The 12018-nt window shown below is 37.4% G+C and overlaps 1 protein-coding gene across 8 annotated transcripts in view; it reads left to right on the forward strand.

The window, feature by feature from the left end:
* The window catches only part of PHF21A (PHD finger protein 21A), a 132278-nt gene that overhangs the window by 20543 nt on the left and 99717 nt on the right, over nt 1–12018 (forward strand). For 7 of the 8 annotated variants that reach the window (XM_054515080.1, XM_036383608.2, XM_054515081.1 and 4 more), the window contains one exon: nt 10198–10238. The exons of the other annotated variant lie outside the window; for it this stretch is intronic. The gene's annotated coding sequence lies outside the window, so the exon portion shown is untranslated. The remainder of the gene's footprint in view (nt 1–10197; nt 10239–12018) is intronic. 8 annotated transcript variants of the gene reach the window in all.

Genomic DNA, 12018 nt, shown 5'->3' on the forward strand with positions numbered 1-12018 from the left:
AGCTATGGAGTAGACTAAAAATCCTAAGAGCAGGAAAATGCTGCATTAAGTAAAGTAAATGGCTCGGTGTAATTGTCAGAATGGGACTACCTTGGCAGAAGAATGAAGTTCTCTATAAAAACTTCTGAGGTACTTGGGCCACAGCTTAGTTAGACCTTCATTTAATAATTTTTTATGAAAATAAACAGGGAAAGAAGGAATTGGTGTTGAAAGAGAGGAATGTGTGAATATTCAACAGTGTTGGACTTGTGTATCTGTTGGGAGAAAGGAAAAATCCAAATATTCACAGTGCTCAGCAGGAAGCAGGGAAGAGGAGATTTTCTTCCTCTTAGAGGTGTGCTGTGAAAACAGTGATGCAGCCTGGCAGGCCAAGTCCTGTTGCATTCAAGGAACAAAAAACAACAACTGACAATGCCTCAGAAGCTGCAGGGGAGGGAGCTGGTCTAGTAAAGAAGGAAATAATTAGGGCCGAATCTTTCACAGTAAATTGTGATGCTGTCGTCTTTTTAAATACAGTCATTACAGCTGAAGGAAGCAGAGAGAAAAAGCTGATGCTGGAACAATCTGGTAGTTCAATCTAAGGGAAATGGGGAGAAGGGGTGGACTCCTGCTCATCTGCAGCAGCCCTGCACACAGAGCTACCTGATTTAGGCCTAGCCGACAGCGCGTTGGAGGCCCTGGGAAGGCAGATCGCTCCGGCAGTGTGTTTTGTCAGCGTGACGTACTTGGGAGTGTGCACAGCCTGCGTGCTGAGCGCCAGTGCTGCCTCCGACTTTGCTTCTCACTGTTCTAAGAATGTAATGAAATCCCTTCTCACTCATGCTTTTATTTTGGGATGGAGGGGGAGAGAGAGGAGCTTTCGATATTCTGGTGTATTCAGAGTTGGAAACAAGCATGTTTTACCTAATTCTGTTTACTGTCTTTTTATTTAGGCTATGTGTGAAACACATTGATACCTTTACATACTCTATCATAATTTATTAGTACACAAAACTAGAAACTCATAGAAACCTTATTGATCCTTAGCTAATTAATCTCTACACAGGGAATACAGTACTTATTGTTGGAGTGTCTCAAGCTGGTTTTTTTTCTTTTTTTTTTTTTTCTTTCTTTGCTGGTCTCTGTGCTCAGGAGATCAGGAATGCCAAAATGAAAACATGGTTTAAAGAAATAATAGCTGGTGAAATTGAAATAAGTTTGGCTAAAAAGCAAATCAAATGCAAATATAAAATGAGAGTGGTTTTTACTAAATGCAATCAGGCTGTACTTAGATGTTGTAGTCAAAAGGAGAGGAAAATGTGATACCTGTCTGATAGCAGCAGAGGGTCCCAGCCACCTTTTCAGAGTCCGGAGCACTCGTCAGAATCAACAGAAGTCTGAGACTGTTTTACATAGAACTTTGTCAAATTGAATTGCCAGTATTCATTCTAGAAAAAAAACCCCAATTTTAGCAGGTGAGTATTACCTTTTTCGTCTTGTTTGTAAAATCTGAAGACCGATTAAAAAACAAATTATTGTTCTTTTGATACTTTTTTCATGTGAACATCTGTTCACCAACAAATCATTTTCGTATTGTCTTTTGGCAATAATTTAGAAGCCTAGCATATTAGAGCAAGTGATCTGTAGTGTTGTAAAGGCAAGAATTTATGTGAAGTTTCTCATTTTGAGCTATGTCACTTCCTGTTAGAATGGAAGATCCACATCACATGAAATGAACTCCCATATTCTTACAAATATTCTTTCAAGTATTTTTCAGTATTATAAAGTACAGAATACAAGAATGTGTATTATCAGCTAATTTTCAAGTTTATCTACTGTACCTTATATACATTAAATGGTTTCTTTTTAATGCATATGATGAAATAATTAAATTGAGGAGTCCAGTTTATTATAAGAACTTCGACAGACTAAATGGGACCAGTACCTGTTGCAGTATACTGACATGAAAGTTGACGATAGCAAAGTCAGCAGAGGTTGGCTTAGTCTTAGTATTTAAAGAATGCCTATGCCATAATGAGGTTACACAGAAAATAATAGTGATTTCTATTCTGCCTGAGTAACAAGCAGAACAGAAAGAATTCAGGACTGCCAAACTCAGATTCATCTTTACCCCTAGTTATTCTGTAGGTCTTCCAGTTTCAAAATGAAAAGGATGTTCAAATGTGACTCTGTCACTGAAAATGTAGCTCACAAGCCAAATTTCTGACCATGTGGGGAAGGTGAAAAGTCACTTCTTGATGATCGTTTTATTTAAAAAGAATTAGCAAAGTGCACAGTCCTGTACCCAGTATAGCACAATGGAACTTGATAACTGCTGAAAAAAGGAAGAAAGTCTCCCTCGTGCTGCCAGCACAGTGCTTCTACTGCTGAAGCTTGTGCATGATATTCCCCACACCAAACTGTGAATCGCTTCAACTTTTTGTGGAGTGTGACACCCCCTCGCCCACCAGTCCCCCCAGAAAGTCAGGACTGCTGGAGGTAGGACCTCTCAGCTGGAAGAGGACATGAAGGAGGGTGCCTTGGCCAGCTAGATTAGCTGACTCTGGGAGTGTTATGTAGCCTGCACGCTAAATAATAAGAAAGAAACTGAAGGTAGAACTATAAACTTTGAGCAGAACTAGGCTTCACTTAGGTCTCTTGATATACTAGTAATCTAAACTTTCCTTGTGCATGCTTGGCAAACTGCATTTAGCTTTCATGGACACATTGAGACAAGGGTTTTACTGAAAATACAGCATCTGATTTTGAAAGAACTTTATAAATACAGAACTATAAAAGATTACCTGTTGTTTTAAGGTACCCTGCCATGCAATCACTAATCACAATACACCTGCATTTTTAAATGTTTGCATGTTATTACATGTGTACTTGCTTCTGTCTGATATTTGTGGAACAGTAACATCAGTAGAAGCTTGTGTAGCTAATCTCTCTAAATCTGTCACTGAAAATCTCACTGCTGCTCCTTGTGATTCTCAGCCAGTGATATTTTAAACAGAAAGCCCTTGTGATTGCAGGGTATGTCTTTTTTTCTTCATTGCAAATGCCCGTTAAATGTCTTTGTTCAGCAAATTATCGCATTTTGCTTTTTATTTCTTAATTTTAAAATACATTGTGGAATTGTGTCTGTTGCCTGTATCTTACATGCAAGTTGCCCTTTATAAAAGTGCATTTAACACAGATTTATTCACTTAACCAACACTCCCTTTGAGTAGTTCACACTATACTTTGTAAGCATGGAAATGCTGCATAGGTAATATTTATAAGGTAGAAGGAAATTCAGGGTCTCTAATTGGAGCCCTGCTGTTCTGAAATTTCTTTGGGAAAAAAAAATCCAGACTCTTGGGATTCTGTATAAATGTAATATGAAGTCTTCTGTAATGCAGAATGATCTTCTAGGATATGTGTGCTCACTTTAAATAAATTAGTTTATGCATTCATGTTGAATAACCCTTTAAAAATATATAATCTTTCAGCTTAGTCCTCTCACTTGTTTAGTCACAATATTTTGCTTTTCATCAAAACGCTAGATGTAAGAAGACTTGAATTGATTGGCAGTCACTCTGTGCTAACACGAAACTGAAAGCTTGCCTTTACTTGCTTGTGTTTCGGACTTGCACTTTCACTGTTTCCTCTCTAAATTCTGGAAGAATGCTTCGAAGAATGCTTCACTTATCCTGCTTTCCTTCTCCGAGAACAGAATCTCTTCCTTCCATCTCACCTGGGGAGATGTGTGTGGTTTGCCGAATTTTATTCCTCATGTTTAGTGTTTTCTCTTAAAACTTTTTTTTTTCCTTCACTTATTTGGCGTTTCCCCCTGCTGGCCGACTGCGCTAACAGCACCTCTTTCCCCGTGGAAATGGAGGGCCAAGGCTGTCCTTGAGTGTCACGGCTGTGTCGTTGAGGCATTGGGCTGCTCTTCTGACATTTTTTTGGCGTCCTCTGAATGTCTCTGGCAGACATATAAAATTCAAAGAATAGTCTGTACAAGCAGGACGTGCACATACCTGAGGTTCTCTCCATCACAAGTGCAGTTGCACTTCCAATGATAGTCCGAGGTACCTCTAGTTTTGCATTTCATACAACACTATCCAGATCATCTCCTTTTGTACCCTGGACCTCATCCCAAAACTCTTAAGGCACTTCTCCCTCACTAATGTATCATTCCCATGGGCCAGTTCTTTCCAAGATAAAGTGGGTTGCTAGGACGGGGAAAAAGGGTTTGGCACTCAATAAGAAATTTCTCCTTATGTTTAAAAGGTTAAAACTAGAAATCAGAGGTCCCTCCCTTCTTAATGAAATTTCAGACGGAAAAATAGTTTAATAGGTACTGAGGTAGAGTTTTCTTAATTTTTTCTAATTCCTTGCATCTGTGGTTGTTAAATCTATTATTAGGATTTGTCGTGTAAGTTCTTTCTAGAAAGAGTCTTCTCCTCTCAACTGCCTCTCCTCCCCTTTTTCCCAAGTAGTCCTCTGTCTCTGAAGTATGAAAGGAGGGCAGGAACTTCTCAGGGACTGGAATAAGAAAATTGCAACACAGGTTAAGAACAATATAGGTTAATAAACTGATTTTGCTAGACATACTATTAAGACACAAAACAGAACTGTAAAGCACAGACATTCAAATAACTTCCCTTTGCATTTCTTATAAATTTTGAGACCCAATCATTGGACTATTACGGCTAGGAGGGAATAGCTCCTTCCATTTTCTGTTAACCTTCCATCTTATTTTCCTTCCCAGTGGTATATATACTTTGTAAATACTTGAAAATAATTAAAAAAGAAAAATTACAGGTTTAAGACTTTACAGATTAACTGACATCTTTTTGAAGTTAAATTGTTAAACAATGTTTAAAAAAAATCCCAAATGATCCATGTTTCCAGCAACTTTATGGAATATCAAATAATGCAGCAAAGTGTTTTTAGAAACAAATGCCAAACTCTGCCTTCTGCTAATTTATACCTTCACATCATGTAAATATTTTAATTTTGCAGAAGATTCCTCAGCTCCCCACTTCAAATATGAAACTTTGCTGTTGCAGTGCTAGTAAAAGATAAACTTACAGACCTTATTAGTACTCTTGGTGTGTGCTTAGCTAACAGTCCTTCTAAAAAGTAATTCACTGAAATAAAAATCCAGGTCATACAACTTTTTTTTTTACGTGAGCAAGAATTTAGCCACACTGCATATAGGATTATTTTGTGTGTACCTAGAACCTAGTGAAAAGTAACTCACTGAGCAAAGTGAGGCTTAGTGGTTCTGCAATACAAGAACTTCTGAATGCCTAAAACGTCCCTGTACGCTGGCGTCTGGGTACAAAAAAAGAGAATTTTACTGATGGTAATTTTATGTATGTTAGGTTAAATGGGGAGTCCTTGATACCAAGTCAGAAAGAACATCTGCCAGGCTCACTGATGGTCATAGGTTAGAGAGGCTTCTCTGATTCAAGAGATAGGCTCAGACTGTGCAAAGATGAGGGGATTATGCACAGGTAAGAAGTGTAGAGCAATATATCTTGAATCTGCTCAAGTGACAGAGATGATTCTGAGATTTTAAAACATGTTTGTGCTAATTTTCTACTAGGCCAAATGTAGTTTATAATTTTGCCAGAGAGTGATTTCATACTCCATCCCACCCCCAAGATGCCAGGAAAGTCTGTGTTCAGAAGAATTACTAATGCCCAGTGGAGCTGTAGTCACAGGACCAGAGCTAAGAGGGTAATTGTCAACTGTTTACATGTGTTTGGTGCCACAGCAAGTTTTGGTGAATATTTTAAGAATCAGCTTGTGAGGTGGTTTTATCTTTACACTAGAGATGGCCTTTTAAACTGTATTGAGTCTTCTAGCTAATTTTCTATGTGGTAAATATAGTACTGCTTCTGCAAAGACAAATGATGGTGTCGCACACTTCTATTTAAACTTAGCTTGAATGTTTTATAAAGTGTTTCAGGGACGGTGAAGCAATCTATCCTCAAGTGAAGTCAGCTTCAGGTGTCTTAAACTCCAAACTGCATTTGCTTCATGGCAAATCATAGCAGCAGAAGAACTTTTAGGTAGAACTGAAGTTTGTAGTTTGAATCCTTTAAGTTGTCTACATGCATAAGCAGAAAATCCGGGCTCCTTGACCAGTTTAGCTGGAGTTAATCTATCAGTATTGTGGGGGATAAGGAGGGAGGAGGAGAGAGCAGTTGTACAGATGGACAAACTGGAAGGCATGACTTGTACACTTCAGTGCAGTCTCAGTTATCTTGAGCAATCCTATTGGTCCCTTTACACCTGCCTGGCATGTGCTACTGGGGCTGACTGGGAATTCTTCCAGCTGCAGCACAACAGGAAGATCACATTCTGTGCACTGGCACAAAGGAGGCTTCTTTTTGTCATGGAAGCAGCAGCTCCAGCACTGCTAATGATCGTCATTGAAACATAAGCCTTATAATAATGTAATATGAAATTGATTATATACCCTGTCTGGCCTGGGTTTGGTCTTCTTAAGACTGCAGAAATCCTGCCCTGTGAAGGAATATGAGTTGCCGACTTGAAAATCACAGTAAAGTATCTGCCATGACTTGTTTTCTTAGAAGATAGTGATAGAGTGCTCTCTAGATACAGGCTGTCTTTCAAATATGGGAGGGAGAGCTGATGCTTTGAGGAGTTCACATCTAAAAACAAAAGTCCAGAGAAAAAACTCTGAATCCCTCCTGTGTGGTGTGTGTTTCATGCACACGCACACGAAATTAATAATGCCTTACCCTCATATTGTTGAGCAGTTCTCTGAAATGTGAAAAAATATCAGCTTCACAATTGCCTGTGCACAGCATTTAGTCCTTTTTTTTTTCTGTGTACTGAACAAGACCAAGATCCTTTTGGCAAAAAGATACATAATTAAATATTGTAACATGATATGAATGGATAGAGTTCCATGGTTCCATGGACAGTAAACATTTGCTAGTTTCTAGAGTTAGAAAAAATGTAAAGAAGAAATTGCTGAACATGACGTTTAATTTTTTCCAGTTTTTCCAAGTGAGTCTCTGGTTACAGTAGTATAAACTTGATTGTATAACTTGAAGGTAGTAATAAGTATATAATTGTTATAATCGGACATCTTAATATACAGGTAATTAGCATTTAAACAGTCTTAAGCCTTCAGGTGCAGTATGCTTAAATGTTTTCACCACCATTTGTTTTTCTGATGTCCTCAGGTGCTACCAAGCCTTAAACATAGGAGTTTTGAGATCTTCGTTTTCATAACGGTCCCATTAAATGAGTAACTTTTTAAATCATAGATCATAGTTATATTTTGGGAAGAAGGTAGTGCTCTTAATTTGACTCCCAGACCTGGGGTTTAAAAACCCCCAAAATATTACAGAATATACTGTAACAATTTGAGAGTTAACCTTGCAGGCTCCTACCTTGGACAATTTACAGCATGTTTCTAGAGCCTTCAAAAGGCTACCTCAGTAAATTAGGTTGCTGAGATTTTGTGATAAGTTTCTGCTGAAGTTTTTGTTACAAATCCCTGTATAATGCTAAACTCTTCAGACTTCTCTATTGATATGAATGATTGTGAGCTGTCTAATCTTAACTTTCTAATGTGTTTTGTAGTGAGCATGAGAGAGGCAGTGTAAGTTTCTAGATGTACTTTTGCTATGAAGAAGAAATAATCTCATTTCATTTATAGAGCAGACTTTATCCCTTTTTCATTAATACTGTTCTGTGTTGGTTCCCAGTATTCATAAGTACAGGGAGTTGTCAAGAACCAAATTTACAGATATTGTTGGTCGTATGCTGTTCTCTACTATAAAAATGCTAAGAACAGTTAAAAACTTATATCTGTTTAAGATGCTTGGGATTACCAATCTTGGGTATTTGTTCTTAATTTCTCTTTCTCAATTCTCTATTTAAGAAAACTTGCCTGTATCAGGCACAAATTTTTCTGTGGCTCTCATTAGTGCGCTGCTTATGAAGAAACCAATTTTTTATTTGTCTTAGGGCTTAGATGTTGAGTTTAAAAAGCCACGCAAATCAAAAGTTCAGAATTACAAGAAATTCAATTGATACTTCATTCTTTGTGCTTGTCCTCTCTACTACATGAGGCAGGGATGTTAGTAAAAATAGTATACCTGCATGAGGGCAGAATTTTGTGTTGCCAGAGGTTTGACATTCAAAGGTTAACCTGTTCTAAACACTAAAGAAAAAGCCTGCAGTAAATTATCTACAGAAGAGGATGCAAATGTATTTCCATTCCCTATATGGGTCCTCTCTAAGTGACTTCTCCAAGGCAACACAGTGGTTCACTTGGATAGTCACGATTAAATTCCTTGTGTTCTAAACTTTGTCCTTGGGAGCTCCTGGCTTCTGAGTCTGGGGTTGTAGCAAGATTAAATGCAATCTGAAGGTTTGTAACTGTGCAGTTTTTTTCTGCACAGTTCCATCTTGATGGAGCTAGGGTCCTGCTATGGAGGCGAGTCTCTACGTAGGGGGAAAATAGGAAGGAAGGAACAGTTGCTGTTATTTTTAAGTGACAGGTTTCTTGTCAGGTTGTGTGTACTTGTGTTACAAGTAAATTGATGTTTTTCTTTTTTAAAGTAAAAATCATGCTTATTTTTTCTAAGACTGTGTTTGCAGATGTGTAATACTGACTGTTTTGTTTAGGTTTCCAAAAGCAGTAATCTACAGCAGTGAGATGTTTTTTAATTATTGTTTTTTATTAATAAGCATGGACAGATAGTTGTAGTTGCTTGTTGAAGAGGGCACTTAGTACTTGCATGATGAAAGGGCTTCCTCTGTAGGTCTCTGGACCAATTAAGTGACTGATTGATAGTGGGAGGTGGAGGTGGCAAGTAGGATTTTAATACCAAAAAGAAACTACAGTTTGAGAATAATACCTGTCTCTTCAGCACCCTCAAAAATGACAGTGTTTAAAACTCTGTAACATCCAGAGCCAATTTACTTACTTTGAATACAACCTCAAAACAGTCCATACTTCCCAGCTCATAACCTGTCAGGGTAGCAGCCGGATGTTATGGAAACTTACCTGAAATTGCTCTAAAATTAAACATCACCTGTAATATTCTGTTGTTCAAAATGCACGATGAAATTTGAGACTAGGAGACTGACAATACTGCCAGCAGGCTTTCTGTTTTCTGTTCTCAGTGGTCATCAGCACCCAGTTCTGCTGGATAGTAAATGGAAACCCTCCACTTGTGCTGGTCTTCAATGAGAGAGAGATGATCATGACTTTCTCCTACTGTATCTGTTTATAAGGCTGGGGCTTAAACTTCAGCTCTGTGATGACTTATGTGTGGATAGAAACATCTGCAAAGATCTTGTTAGCTGTGAAGTTAAAGCTTCAAATACGCTAATATTATAGTATTTTACTAGAAAATTGGGAGTATTTTGGAGCCTTTTTTTAGCATCAGGCAAGGTAATTGAGCAAATGAGTTATCATTTATATTCTAACTATCTTTGTAGAACTTTGACTCATGAGTTTTTTATGATTCATGTGGTGATTTCAGAGGTATTACCTTGCTGTGCTACAGAATGTTCTACCCATGACCCAGGCAGCGTAACAGGCAGTGCCTCTTTTTGGCCTCCACCTTTTGTGTCCCACCATATTGGCTTACTCTGCTGTTTGTTTCAGTCCCTAGCAGTACTCTGGGATTTGAGCTCTGGTGGCTGAGCTGACCTACCACCTGCTCTACCATCTTTGGGGGGTGGTGTTACCTCTAGCAGAGATGATGGGCAAATGTCATGGGTGGGTAACCTCGTTGTATTTAGCTGTGGCAACTGAGAAGGTTTATGATATAGATCTTAATAGATGTAATGGAGAGCAGGTCTCTCCACCATGGGAGGGGGACAGTGACCTTGCACAGAACTAGAAAGACTTGTACCTCTAGTTGCTTCTCCCCCTAGTGACAGCAATAGTTTGTATTTTAATCCAGATTGAATTTGTAGGTCTCCTTAGTTTTCCCTGCCACTTCGAACAGATTTTCTTTCAAAGTGGTGTTTTATAGTTAGCTTCAGCATTTAAAAAAAAATTACAACTCCCCTGAAGAAAAAACAACCAAAAACCCTTTTCTAAAGTCCCAACCCTTCCCTTTCCAACTTTTCAAATATTTGATTTTTTTTTTTTTGTTTCAAACTCTAGTTAAAAATATTTGTAATTATCTTTTTTGTGTTGTTGTTGTTTTTCTTTTGTAGGAGGGGGTAGAGAGCTGAAAGGGATAACTTACTCAAAACTGGTAAGTACTTCTTCCCAAGGCTAAAATGGCTTACCTTAGAATAGATGATATGAAGAGCTGGCATCCATTCCTGGAAACGTTTGATGGTTACTGAAACTGAAATTCTATCTATTCTTATATTCAGGAATTAAGTCTTAGAAAGTAAATGTTGCTGATGGAAGCCCCAGTCTTATAAATAAAATCTCTGTAAGGCTGAGATTTGGGCCTAAGGGTCTGTAAGTATAATGGACATTTAAATTCATCTACTCAAAAATAATATTTTTTTTTCTGTGTAATGTGAAAGCCAAATTTATTTGAAGGGATTTTTAGCCCAGAAAGACTTCTCTCTAAAATTCTGAGTTATTCAGAGTCCTTCCATACACACAGAAGGCATTCATGGCTTTGTGTGTGTCCTACCTTTGTTTATAAAAATATATATGCCTTGTCAGTTGTGTGTCTAGTGTAGCTTCCAAAATAGTCATGGTTGAAATAGTATTGTGATATTTTAAAGGTTCCCATGTAGATTGTATTTTATTGAGATAACAGAACTGTGAATCACTTATGTGATTATTGTAGAGTTTAAGGTTTCATTCAGTCTTTGAATATTTAAATAGTCTATATGCAGTGCATTGGGGCACTTACCTCAGTATGAAATTTTAAGTCTTGAAGCAACCACTTAAGAAATAAGCGATTATTGGTAATAAATGAATGCAAGCAAGAAATTGAATGGAGGATTTCTGCATCCAATAGTTGAAATCCATCCAAAAATGCCTCATTTACCTCTTGCTCAGTGTTCTTCCTGGTTGAGACCTGGAAAAAGTATGTCTGGATATACAGGAGATGCATGTACTCCTGAATCCTGTGCCTTCCTTTTGGAAATCACCAGTACTGTTATTGAGCAAGGCATTTGCTTGTTTTCCTTTAAAAATAATGAGATTAATAATTTTTTCAGGCCAAGACATTAATGCAATTTCAGTCATCTACAAGCTTTTTATTTGAAATAATTCCACTACCATAAGAGTAAATTGGAAAATGCATCATATTCTATGATTAATTCAGAGATGGTTTTACACCTCTTTGAATGTGGTATTATAGATAGTTTATAATGCTACTGAACTTAAATTTTTCAATCTTCCCTTTAAGTTCAGTCTAAAAGAAGAAAAGTTCAAAAATACTGAAAGTTTTTGCACTACAGAATGTATAGCCACTTATGTAGTTTTTTACCTCCTCTCAAAGGAAGTATGAGCAATATTTAACCAGATGCCCTGATAGATATTTATAGACATTATTCTGTGTAAATCGGAAAAACGCAGTTTAGGTTTTGTTGGATGTAAGTAATGTTTGGGGGTTTTTTTGGTTTTTATTTTTCGTTCTTTTTTGTTTTTTTAACTGTATTGGTTGTGTAAAAGGTACTTTGGGGGAATTCTAGACAGAGATAACAGAATACTTATTCCTGCTTGGGAAGGGAAGCTACAAGTGTGTGTTCTAGAAAGGAACAATTGTATATATTTCATATTCAGAATTTGGCAACTTGACCAAACTTTTAAATGAAATATATTTTTTCATGTTTATACCCCTGTAAACATAGTTAGGCTGAGCAACTACTTTTTTTTTTCTGCAAGGCAGTGTCACTTTTTCCTTGAACCTCTTAAAAATTAATTTTGAAAAATCTTGCTAGCTGTTCAAGGCATAGATGCAATTAGCTTGGATTAGTTTTTATGAACCATCAATACTGCAATTTCTATCTGTCAAATTAAGTTGAGCATTAATAGAAGTTGCTCAATCTTTATATGTTCTTTTA

This window comes from Molothrus ater, chromosome 6 (assembly GCF_012460135.2).
Source record: "Molothrus ater isolate BHLD 08-10-18 breed brown headed cowbird chromosome 6, BPBGC_Mater_1.1, whole genome shotgun sequence".
Classification (NCBI taxonomy): domain Eukaryota; kingdom Metazoa; phylum Chordata; class Aves; order Passeriformes; family Icteridae; genus Molothrus; species Molothrus ater.